We start from the raw sequence: 10,812 nt of genomic DNA, 5'->3' as shown, positions 1-10,812 counted from the left end.
CCTAGTTTTGTGTGCTCTATTATTTGGCTGGAATTCAGAAGGGTTTGTGTCAGAGAACCCTGATATGATCAAGGTACCGGTCTTCCCCACTTAACTCATCTTCTCTGATCTAAACAGTTCTATTTCGTGAATGTGCTCCCACGACTTGAATAGGACAAAGCATTCAAGACATAGTGTTTCCATAAATGATTTAATCTCACTAAGACACAAGTTTTATTCCCTCAAGAAAAAAATCTAATGCCAAAAATGAATTACTTTTCATTTTTCTGTTTTATTTTCTCTTTCCAAGGCTGTTTGCATAGATAAAGGAACAAGAGCGCCAAAGCCATTAACTGGGTATTTCAACTTCAGTCAGTACATTTTACCCAAGATTACAAGATGAGACAAAAGTGAGGATTTTTCCATGTTGAGCTATTTGCTGGAATCTTGACACTAAAAGTATTCAGAAAAGATTGGGTATCTACCTTTATGGGATGGGAAATTAAAAATAGAAGGAAAAACTGGGGGAAAAGGAAAGGAATGAACATTTTCTGAACACTTGACTATCTTCCAGGTACTTCAGATAAATTATCCAAGTGAAATCTTACAGTACCTCAATGGAGTTTTTTGTGTGTGTTGCTTATGCCACTGATGACAAACAGAGACTCTAACAAGTGGAAAAATAGACCTTAAGACCAAGGGGTGGGCATGGAGGTGCACTACTCAGATCTCCATTCAGGAAAAGCTGCTGCTGGCAGCATAGGTGAAAATGTGGCTGCATCTTCAGATCTTGGCACTCATGCTAAGGCCATGCCTCCAGGACATGACAGAATACAGCAGTGGCACCATAGTTAGTCCACTCCTGCTCCATGCAGGAATCCTATAAATCTGCTCTGAGACCCTGATTTGGCCTAGCCAGGAATTTCTCAGGACCACATTCAGAACTGCAGCTCCTACAACAGCCTCCTTCCTTCCCACTCCCCTTTCACAGGTGCCAGAATGGCATCACCTGCCGTCTCTTGTTCCATCATAACCACTTTCCACAACAAGCCTCTTGCACATCTAATCCTGTCTTGGCATTAGCTTCTCAAAAGACCTTACCTGACACAGGCCACAGAACAAATAGCTTTCAACTTACAGTGAATAAGCTTGAAGATCTATTGTACAGCGTGGTGATTATTGTTAATAATCACTCATTATGCACTTGAAATTTGCTAAGAAAGTAGATCTTAAGTGTTCTTACCACAAAAAAAGAAAATAGTATAATAACTATATGAGATTACGCATGTTAATTAACTTGATTGTGGAAATCATTACACAAAATATAGTTATATCAAAACGCTGTGTTGTATATCTTAAATACACATATATTTAAATTTGTAAATTATAATTCAATAAAACTTGGAGAAAAACCCTAGCAAATGTCAGAATTAGGATCTGATACCAAAAAGGATCACTCTTTCAATATTGATATTAATACTATTAATAATACTAATATTGATACTACTGCTAATAATTAACATGATATATACTATTTATTGAGTGTTAACTATGAGCTAATTATTGTGCTTACATGCACTATCTTATTCAGTTTTCATTAAAATTTTATAAGACAGATATTATCTGCATTTTACAGGTAAGGACACAAAGACAGAGATATCATTAACTTATCCAGATTACATCATTATCCAGTAGCATATCCAGGATTTGGACTTGGAGCTGTGTGGCTCTAAAAATCCATGTTCTTACCCACTGTATTAGTCCATTTTCATACTGTTATAAAAAACTGCCTGAGACTGGGTAATTTATGAAGAGGTTTCATTGACTCACAGTTCCACATGGCCAGGGAGTCCTCAGGAGACTTACAATCATGGCAGAAGGCAAAGGGGAAGTAAGGCACCTTCTTCACAAGATGGCAGGAAGGAGAAGTGCAGAGAGAAGTGTAAAAGATCTCTTGGGAACTCACTATCAACAAGAACAGCATTGGGGAAACCACTCCCAGTTACCTCCACTCGGTCTCTCCCTTGACACATGGGGATTATGGGAACTACAATTCAAGATGAGATCTGGGTGTGGAAACAAAGTCTGACCATATCACTCACCTGTGTAGTTTTTACATTTACATTAATTTTTATGCTTTATGTCTATTATTTGATGGATTTTTTCTACTTAAGATGAGAATAAGCAAAATATATTTATAAAACATTAACTCTGTGGCCAGTTTTTGGGTCTTATTCTGAGGATTCAATAGAATGAAAGTCCTAATTTCTGCCCTCAAGAAAGTCCTTATTAAGCTGTAAGTTTATTAACAATTTAATGAAAAGAAACTATTGATACCTCTGAAACAAAGAAGCAAGCAAGAAGCTAGACAAGTGTACGGTAGTTATTAAATGGTGTTAGCTACTTTTCTGAACAAAATAATATAAAAATACACACATCAACTTCAAAGCCTGTGAAATTTCCAAATAGCACAAAAGCAAAATAGTTCCCATTAGCTAGAATGGAGGAACCAGGGTTTTAAAATCTTGTAAAATTTGAAGAGGTACAAAATATAGGATATCAAAGTGAAGGTGAACAATTAATGACAATTTGCTAACAGGAGGGGAAAATGTCAATCCTTAAAATTAAGTCAGATTCAAGGAGAAATATAATTGCCCACTTGGTGTCACTTACGTTTCCTCCATGCACACATATATCATATTCCTTTAGAACATATTGGAATGTAATATAATGGAAATAGTATGTACTCAACAGTCAAACAGAACTGTAGCCTACAAGACTGTCAGTGTGAACTGATTAAACAATAAAATCATGAACTAGGGCAACAAAGAGAATGTTTAATGATGCTACATGGGAAATTTAACGTTGTCTAGGTTTCTCCCCAGTGGAGGAGGCTGCTGTAATCCTGGACTCCATCCAGAAATTTACTCTTCCTAACTCAAGGCCTTTTAAAATACTTCCTCCTGCCATACAATGGAAGAAATAACATATGTATTTTTAAAAGACAGACAAAAAGATACTAAGCTTTAAATGAAAAATAAAGAGGCAGCTGGCCTGAGTACACAGACCACCAAAAATCTGTTGGGTCCTATAAGCAGAAATAAAAATCAAGACTTGCTATTTAGTAACTTTTTACCTGCCATTTGTTAGTATCTGGAGACCAAGCAAAACTTCCTTATCAATTCTTTAAAGAATCCTCATGATATGATTTAGGTCTGTCTCTCTGCCCAAATCTCATGTTGAATTATAAACCCCAGTGTTGGAGATGAGGCCTAGTAGGAGGTGACTGGATCATGGGGGTGGATTTCCCCCTTGGTGCTGTTCTTGTTGTGGTGAGTTCTCGTGAGTCTGGTTGCCTAAAAGTATGTGGCATCTCCCTCCACTTCTTCCTGCTCTGGCCATATGAGGTGCGCACGCCCACTTCGCCTTCCACCATAATTTTAAGTTTCCTGAGACTCCCCAGAAGCCCAGCAGAAGCCAACATCATGCTTTCTGTGCAGTACGCGGAACCATGAGCCAATTAAACCTCTTTTTTTTTTTTTTTTTTTTTTTTGACGGACTTTCACTCTGTCGCCCAGGCTGGAGTGCAGTGGTGCTATCTCAGCTCATTGCAAGTTCTGCCTCCTGGGTTTACGCTATTCTCCTGCCTCAGCCTCCTGAGTAGCTGGGACTACAGGCACCTGCCACTACGCCTGGCTAATATTTTTTTGTATTTTTATTAGAGACGGGATTTCATGTGTTAGCCAGAATGGTCTCGATCTCCTGACCTCGTGATCTGCCCACCTTGGCCTCCCAAAGTGCTGGGATTACAGGTGTGAGCCACTGTGCCCAGCCCTAAACCTCTTTTCTTTATAAATTACCCACTCTCAGGTATTTATTTATAGCAGTGTAAGAACAGATTAATATACCTCAATATTTAAAGTAAACCCTGAAAAACACAGTTTCATAAAAATAGTATAGAGACCTCCCATTGCAAATAATCAGTATCCCAGAGCTAAGCTGTTTTACGTCCACAATGTGGGAAGACTCAGAAGCTAATCTGAATAATTTGGAAGAATGAGCAGTTGAGACCAGACCAAACTTGAAATTGTCTCTGGCTAAGGCCTTCCTCCTCAATGAGAAGGAACTCAATGCTATTATCACAAACCTGCTGTATAGAATTTGTTCCTCTGTTTAATGATGCTTTAGCTAACTGTAGCACAAGGGACACATTTTATAGAAGTTTTTCAGGCTGGGCTATCCCCAAGTGCCAACATGGATACATTGATTACTTTTATTTAAATGAACTTCTGAGGAGGCAAAGTGAGAATACCTGGATGAGAGGGAAGATACAAAGTCTCACTTGTCACTCTTCATTTGAACTTATTACTAAGACTAATAATATGGTACACAATTTCAATACAAGCAAACTGAAAAATGCACAGGGTAGCTAGAATAAGAACAATGCTATAGTAAGCGTTGGAAGGCCGTGGTTTATAAAGTTTGGAAGAGTCCAGGTCACACAGCTGTTATGACATGTACAACCTATACAGCTATATAAGAAGCCCTTGAATAGACTGAGTGCAAATGATTAATGGAGGAACAGATGAGTGAATGAATGAATGAATAAATAAATCTAAAGTATAGCAATAGAATAGACAATGGATTGAGAACCAGGAAATACGGTTTCTAGTCTTCAGGTCTTTCTCTTGTGTGACCCCTGGAAACTTACTTCTAATTTTATAGTTCAGTTTTCTTATTTGTTTCATTTACTCTTTTTGATATGTCACAGGTTCTTAGCTTGTGTTTCATTAATGAATAAGGATAGTCGTCCTGACTTTGTACAGGAAAGGAGTCTAACATTTGTTGAATAATACTTAATATGTGCTACCACCCTGCCAAACATACACACTCTCTCTCAGTGTTAATCCTTTCAACCATACTTAAAAGTAGATATAATTGTCATCACTTTTACCAGTGAAAAAACTGAGATTCTAATATACTCTAATATATTAACTGATGTTTCTGTTTCACACAGAGTAAGTAAATAGGATAACACTGGAGGCTGTTACAGACCCAAACCTTTCAATCTCACCATGTTGCCACTTGTCTGAGAAAGTGAAAAAAGTATACATATGCAAGGTATTACCAGTGTTGCAGATATTTGCCTAAAGGCACATATCTAAGTGTTTGTTTCTATACAAAATAGTCAGACTGGTTCTCATACCAGCTCACATGGGATGTGAGGCAACAGATAGACCCAAATATTTATTAAGTGGGAAAGTAAGATGTCCGTAAGTTGATGAAGACTGTTTTGTTTTGCTTTTCTTCTTGTGACCAGGCAACTAATAGCAAGCGAAGAATAGGAAATGTTGACAGACAACTTGGCTATAGTACCAGACTTCTTTGTCATCCAGTCAGACACTAGGGGTGAAAAAAAAATCTGCCTGGTTATCTTTGTCTGGTCTCTCTTGGCTGAAAAACAGGGTACTCTTCAGAGGTAAAAGGGATGGTCTGTTCTTTATAATTAAATGACCCTACAAACAGAGATAACTCTGAGTAAAAGGGGAAAACATCTCAGATCTCAAATTATTATTTGTAAAAAGTAAGAACAATATTTGGAAGAGAGATAGAGCATGAATGATGGATGTGTATGAGATTATTAGATTAAGAATTTGTCTTGTAATATGCTAACAGTCTACTTTCTAACTATGTGAAATGTATGAATGTATGTGAATGTATACATCTACAGTAAATATATTGCTGAGTTAGATATATATGTGTGTATTTAATTTTCATCACAAATTACTACTCTTCCTTTTCTCAGATATCTTACTTTCCTTTCCCTTTTGCCTTGACTATCAGGAATCTCAGAAGTCATAAGCAGGCCTGATGACAACAGTTTCCTTTGACCTGGTGTGGTATTGTAAATGGCCTCTTTTAGACCAACCTTTTAGTAATAGACCCTCTCTATACCTTTTGTTGTAAGCCACTGCAGATTCTTGCTGCAGGTATGAAGTAAATTCTGTTAATAGCCTTGATTTTTTACCTGTGTCACCATATACATCTTTGCCATGGCCTCATAATGGATGGAATATACTTCCCTGCCCCTTGACTTGATACTTGACCATGTAACTTGCTTGGGACAATGAAAGATGATGGAAATGACAGTATACCAGTTCTCAGCCTAGGTCTTAAGAAGCCTCCAGTGTTTCCAGCTATACATCTGCCATCACCATGAGAAGGACCTGCTCAAGCAACCTACTAGTCACAGGAGGAGAATAAGAGACACATGGAGCAGAGCTGCACTCAAAGTCCACCTAGATTAGTTGTCGGCAGACCTCCGGTGGACTTGTAGAAACATAAGCAATAATAAAAGGCTGTTGTTTTAAGTCACTGAGTTTTGGGGTAATATTTTATTCAGCAAGTTAACCAGTACAAGGTAGATGGAAAATATTTATATTTCAAGGTTTATATTTTAAATATACATATATGTATTTATGGTTAGTGAGAAAGTTTTCATAAACGTGTGAAAAGTCTTTAATTTTCATAAACAGAATATTATTGCATAATTTAATACTTTCGAATATTTCTATGGTTTCAATGTCCTTCCAAAACTCATGTTGAAACTTAATTGCCACTGTGACAGTGTTGAGAAGCAGGACCTTAAAGAGGTGATTAGATTATGGGATGCCACCCTCATGAATGGATTAATGCCGTTATCAAAAAAAGTGAGTTAGTTATTGCAAGAGTTGTGCCCCCTTTCCTCTCTTTGCTCTTCTTACATGCACTCTGTTGCCCTTCCACAATGTTATGAAGCAGCAAGAAGGCCTTCACCAAATGCTGAGCTGCTGTTGGTCCCATGCTCTTGAACTTCCCAGCCTCCAGAATCATGAGCCAAATAAACTAATTTTATATATATATATAAATTACCTAGTCTGTGGTATTCTGTTATAGCAGCAGAAAATGAACTAAGACAAATATGGTATTTTTTTACCTTGTTTGATAAACTTCATTTTTCAAAACTGTTATATCAGAATTATCTGTGAAGCCTTGTTTGATATCTCTCAACAACTCAATACATTCCTACTCTGTGCTAAATGTATATCTTGAACATATTTCTATTTTTTTCTATCTCTTACTAGATTGTTATAACACCCAAGTTCAGGACTACATTTTATATCTCTTTGTAGCATATTTTATGGACATATCAGTCATTCAAAAAATATATATAACTGGATATGCTCAATGATAGATTTTCAATCAGTTCACATATTGAGAATATACTATCAAAAGGATAAGGCTTTAAGCAATACTGGATATTTGCTTTTGAAAAACAAAGTATTATTGTTGCTAAGGGAACAAAGCACAGTATAGTATATAAAATCTAGCGTGGTGAAATATAAGTCAATACAAATAAGCTCTCAAGCTCACACTTGCTCTCAGGCATCTAGATGATAATTGATAGACACATCACAATTCTGGCCTTCAGTGAGATGGGCAGAGCCAAATTAATTTACCATTGATTCTCAGAAGGTCTCAGTTACTTCATTACTCCTTACAACACAGAATGAAACAATGTACAAATCACCTTCAACAGCATGAACAAAGTCAAGGGAAAAAATGTATGTAGCTCAATGAAGTGATAATTTTGGGAAGAAGATTTTATTTGATGGTCTAAACACAATGTACGGATGGAAAATATTTATACTTTAATGTGAATATAAAATAGAGCACACAACTAGGAAAAAATCTGTTGACTGTAATGGGCACCAGTGTTCCAGTCATAAAATTTGTTACATTGTTTAGATAAATTATGGTAAAGTGGTCCCAGCTCCTAGGATTGAAATACCTTCAGCTGGTGAGAGGGAAGAGCACCGGTTACTCTGGGATTTACATCTCACTCTAAATCATTTGTAAGCAGTGAAATAATAGGAGTCCATAAATTCTGACAAGGATTCTCTACCTACAACAAAATAGTTAAACTAGCAGGAAAATGTGGTACAATAACAATTCTAATAATTAATGTCTATTAAACTAGGGCTCCTCTGCATTTTTCATGTATTAATTCATTTAAATCTTACAGCATTCTGCAAAGTAGTATTACGGAATCTTGGGATGTCGCTTCACCAGCCAGAAACCTGTGTGACCAGTGGTGCCTTTGCCCAAGTTTTGCTGGGGCCCACTGGGCCCACATTGCCTGGAAGGTTGTGCTACCGGCCTGGATCCCATGCGTGCCAAGGGCAAGTGGAGCAGTGAAGGGTACCTGAGGGAGAGAGCATGGGGTCCAGCCATCGCACACAGCCAGGCATACTGGCTGCAACAGGGCAGGCAGCTCCAGGTACTAGTACAGCCACTGGCTCCCTTTGAGGCTGTGGCTGGACCAGACATATGGCAAGTAGTGGTTTCCATGGCTAGCACCAGGGAACATGGTGGTGCCTGGAAGCTTGGTGACTCCAGGAACCACAGAGCCCCAGAGAGGGTGTCACAGTCCTGGCTCAGGGAACTCCTAAGTTTGGGCTTCCCAAAAGGCCACAGCTCTTCTCTTCTTCTCTCTTCGTTCCTTCTTGTCACCCACAACGTGGTGAGCAAGGGGCATGTTTCAGCCCTATTTATGTTACAACTCTTTTAGCCCTGCCATTCAGTGGGTCCCAGGTTCTTGTCCTGCACCCAGGAAGAATGAGGTACATGAACAAATGGAGGGTGAGTAAGGTGAAGAGGAGCTTTATTACATGACGGAATAGCTCAGACGAGACCTGCAGTGGATAGCTCCCCTCCACAGGCAGGGCGTCCTGACTGCAGCTTGTCATCCTGATGTCTGCCCAGCTCTCAGCTAAAAGGAGACCCTGCAGTGGGTAGCTCTTCTCCGCAGCTGGCCATCCCCAGTGTATGCTCAAGTCTGGCTGAGTCCGGAGTTTCTGTGGGCTTCAGAAGGGAGGAAGTGTGTGCTGATTGGTCCATGGGTGGCCATGGGTGGGCTGGGGAAAAAGCACCCTAAGTTCTCCCTCCTGTCTGCGGGACTGGTAGCCCTGCTCCTAGGCTTCAGGCCTTCCTGGGCTTGAAGGTGGGGCTTCACTGGGAACCCACCCTTTTCCACCCAGGAGCTGTCTGCCTCCTACCACTGTTTAAGCCGCTCAGGCTGTTCTTGCCCAGTGGTGCCTGCAGGCCAGTGCCAAGCTGCCCTCAGGCACCCCACCCCACCCCACCCCCCACTCCGGCCAGCTTCCCTCCTACGCTCATTGGCACTCAAAGTCTCGGGGGAGTCTAGGCAGCAGGGGCCTGGCGTGTCAGTGTTGCCCTGAGCTTGTGCACATCTAAGCTGAGTTGCGACAGCACCCAGCCTCAGCCTCAACTTTGCTCTGAGATCAGAGTGGGCACTGGGAGTGAGGAGTGGCCACAGAGCAGGAGCAGGCACTCCCGAGCCTGTAGGGGAGCAGGCACTCCTTAGCCTGCACCTGGGAGCGTGGGGGCTCCTGTCTGCTTCTGGCTTCCAAGAGTACAGGGATGCTCCAGTCTGCAGCCATGGCTGGGCATCTGCAGCTGCACCCAGGGAGCACAAGGTTCCTGCCCTTCCAATTCAGAAGGCGGTGGTTCTTCCACCTGTTCCTGACTCCCACCGGCTCCATGCAGCATGCAGCCATGGCCATACGTCTCCTACTGCAGCCAGCGTCATGGCAGCAGCCTCTCTGTACAGGCTGCTGCTGCCATCAGTAGCACTACTATTATGCCCATTTTATATATCAGATTTTAGTTAATGTCTAATATGGCTTCCTTCTTCCCTCATTTCTTTTTTGTAAGTATTTTTAAATTTAAAAAAATTTTAATTACTGTGAGGGTACAATAGTTATAGTTATATAATAGTTACATATTTATGAGGTACGTATGATGTTTTGATACAGGAATACAATGTATAATGATCAAATTAGGGTAATTGGGGTATTCATCATCTCAATAATTTATCTTTTTTTGTATTAAGAATACTTTAATTTTACTCTTTTAGTTATTTTAAAATATATAATATTTTATTTTATTTTATTTTATTTTATTTGAGACACAGTCTCGCTCTGTCGCCCAGGTTGGAGTTCAGTGGCACGATCTCTGCTCACTGCAAGCTCCGCCTCCTGGGTTCACACCATTCTTCTGCCTCAGCTTCCCGAGTACCTGGGACTACAGTTACCCGCCACCATGCCCAGCTAATTTTTTTTTTTTTTTTTTTGTATTTTTAGTAGAGATGGGGTTTCACTGTGTTAACCAGAATGGTCTCCATCTCCTGACCTCGTGATTTGCCCTCCTCAGCCCCACAAAGTGCTGGGATTACAGGCATGAGCCACCGTGCCTGGCCAAAATATATAATATTTTATTTGTAACTAGAGTTGCCCTACTGTGCTATTGAATACTAGGTCTTATTCAGTCTGTCTAACTGTGTGTACCCATTAACCATTCCCACTTTATCACCCATTCCCCACTACCTTCTTCTCTCATTTGTGAGTTCCCAATCAAGGAATGAAACAAGCAGAAAACAACATATCACATTATTTTTAAGTCATGATAAGAAAAGGTAGCTTGGTCTATGTCAAGACTGCCTTCCCATTATGTTTCTCCAAGTTCAAACTTGTTATACAAAGAATACCTTAACAGATAAATATATACTGCATAGATTTGAAAAGTATTCATATTGCTAACATTCTCTCTTCCCTGACATGGTATACTTACTAATACAGTAAAGATTCACTAAATAATAATTGAACAAAAAATTTACATATGAATATATGGATAGGTGAATGGATCTGGACTTGAGAAAATGAATCTTGTTTAGCTATCTGGGTAATAATAAAAGCCATAAGATACTTGAGG

General features: G+C 39.7%; 1 long non-coding RNA gene across 1 annotated transcript; it reads left to right on the top strand.

The window, feature by feature from the left end:
• Positions 1-289: 289 nt before the first annotated feature.
• Positions 290-6,350, top strand: LOC117093802. Its single transcript, XR_004441244.1, has 2 exons — positions 290-336; positions 5,824-6,350. It is a non-coding gene; the product is annotated as an uncharacterized LOC117093802 (long non-coding RNA).
• The last annotated feature ends 4,462 nt before the right edge of the window (positions 6,351-10,812 follow it).

This window comes from Trachypithecus francoisi, unplaced genomic scaffold, assembly GCF_009764315.1.
Source record: "Trachypithecus francoisi isolate TF-2019V2 unplaced genomic scaffold, Tfra_2.0 Lachesis_group12, whole genome shotgun sequence".
NCBI lineage: Eukaryota > Metazoa > Chordata > Mammalia > Primates > Cercopithecidae > Trachypithecus > Trachypithecus francoisi.
Note: the sequence above shows the minus strand (reverse complement) of the source record. Positions and strands in the feature narration are given on the sequence as shown.